Source organism: Palaemon carinicauda, chromosome 41, assembly GCF_036898095.1.
Source record: "Palaemon carinicauda isolate YSFRI2023 chromosome 41, ASM3689809v2, whole genome shotgun sequence".
Classification (NCBI taxonomy): Eukaryota; Metazoa; Arthropoda; class Malacostraca; order Decapoda; family Palaemonidae; genus Palaemon; species Palaemon carinicauda.
The window spans coordinates 39,462,458-39,464,957 of NC_090765.1; the positions used below are offsets into that span (position 1 = coordinate 39,462,458).

General features: G+C 31.2%; 1 protein-coding gene across 1 annotated transcript in view; it reads left to right on the forward strand.

Moving 5' to 3' along the window:
• LOC137632537 (mucin-16-like) overlaps positions 1–2,500 on the forward strand; it is a 458,011-nt gene that overhangs the window by 239,091 nt on the left and 216,420 nt on the right. The window lies entirely within an intron of this gene.

Genomic DNA, 2,500 nt, shown 5'->3' on the forward strand with positions numbered 1-2,500 from the left:
CTAGTCCATAAATTGGCCTCGACTCCGACTCCGACTCCTCTAGTCCATAAATTGGCCTCGACTCCGACTCCGACTCCTCTAGTCCATAAATTGGCCTCGACTCCGACTCCGACTCCTCTAGTCCATAAATTGGCCTCGACTCCGACTCCGAATCCCCAGCCCTGCTTTTTTTAGACATTCGCATTAGTTCTCTTGACATTTTATAGGCTACCGTTTCAACCTCCTCTGTTTTTTTTTTTTATTTCTTTTTTTAATCAGCTCTCTATTCTTTTTTTTCTGCATTTTACAGGGATTTATTTAACCCTTCTGTCCTTCAATAAGCATTCATCTTTTTTTTTTTTTTAGTCTGTATTTAGAGGCATTTGGTTCAGTGGTCTATATCTTTTAGATATTCATCACCTATTTATTTCTTTATAATAATTAATCTACCCTCTGCAACATTCCTGGCATTCATCTCATCCTCCTCTTGTTTTGTTGTTGTAGTTGAAAAAAAGAAGATAATCTATATCTTCCTAGCCTTGCCGAAGCTACCACTCTTTCAGCCATTTTCTCTCTTTGATGGCCTTCATTTGTAATAGATTTTACAGTGAGTGTTTGCTTAAGTGAGGCTTGGTATGTAATTCTATTATTCAATAATATATTGTAATTAATGATGTTATCGTTTTGACATAAGTCCACTAGTGTACCCACAACGAACAAGTAATATTACAGACCTCAAAACGCCAAGCCTCGACTATGAGTCTCGGGCCCATTTATCTTAATTTTGCCTAGTTAAATGATGATCAGTCGTGAGAGTATGGTTTAAAGATTGCTGTGGTTGGACAGCTGTTAATCTGAATCATTACTGACTCTTATATGCATATATATATATATATATATATATATATATATATATATATATATGTATATATATATATATATATATATATATAAACCTTATGTATATATATATATATATATATATATATATATATATATATATATATATATAAACCTATATGTATATATATATATATATATATATATATATATATATATATATATAAACCTATATATATATATATATATATATATATATATATATATATATATATATTTATATATATATACCTATATATATGCATATATATATTTATATATATACACACATATCTATCTATCTATCTATCTATATATATATATATATATATATATATATATATATATATATATATATATATATATATATATATATATATATATATATATTTTACACATACATGCTTATACACCTATATACATATGTACTGTAAATGGGCTAAAATTTTGACCTATCTTTTTATTCCCTTTTATATGGTTTAATAGTAACTTTTAGAATGGATCCACTTTGAAAAAATAATGCATAAAAACTACCGGTCTATCTGGAAAAAATAGACATACCTTAAAAAAAAAAAAACTCATATAATTAGCAGTTCTGTAAAACAAAACGTTCGTAGTGCGGGTTTGTTATCCGTATCGAAAAATAATTGCAATGATCTGTCATCGTAATGATAATTTTGGCTTCATATAAAAGGAAATAATTATAGTACTAATTTTCTCCTTAAGTTTTACTTCTCTTGTACCTTAGATTTTAATGCATTTACTTTATTCAACACAGTTTTGAGTTATCAATCACTTTACACATTTAACCTTCCTACTTTTCAATTATTTTATTCATCATCCCTTCTCAATGGTTTGTAGATCGAAGAATTAAGAGATTGTGTATTGATCGAACTGATTTATACTGGCTGAGGACTATGGTCGTCTCTATCTTAAGCTTTTAATTCAATACTTCTCTATTCACCATCTCCCACTTCGCGCTTCATTGTCCTCAGCCTCGTAGGCCTGGGTCTTCCAACTCTTCTAGTGCTTTGTGGAGCCCAGATGAACGTTTGGTGAACTAATCTCTCTTGGGGTGTACGAAGAGCATGCCCAAACCATCTCCATCTACCCCTCACCATGATCTCATCCACATATGGCACTCGAATAATCTCTCTTATAGTTTCATTTCTAATCCTCTCCTGCCACCTAACTCCCAATATCCTTCTGAGAGCTTTGTTTTCAAATCTACAAAATCTATGCGAGATAGTTTCATTGTCATACCATGACTCATGTCCATAGGGTAACACCGATCTCACTAAACTGATATACAGTATACTCTGTTTTTATATGTAATTTCAGGCGATTTTATTTCAAAATTTTACTTACCCTAGCCATTGCCTGATCTGCTTTGGGATGATGATAATGATGATTTTTTTTTCTTTTTTTTTTAGATATGCTTGACACTAATAAAGGTACAAATCAGGACAGGAGAAGCTCATTCCTATAGTATTAATTAATATGATCCCAGAAAACAAAGCTAAACTATTATTCTAAAAACCACCACCGGAGCCTGGCCTGGATTGTTGACCAGGAGTGCATCTTTTTCAACCCTAGATAATTAGACATAATAACTGTAACATCATGACCTTGGGGTGTGCGT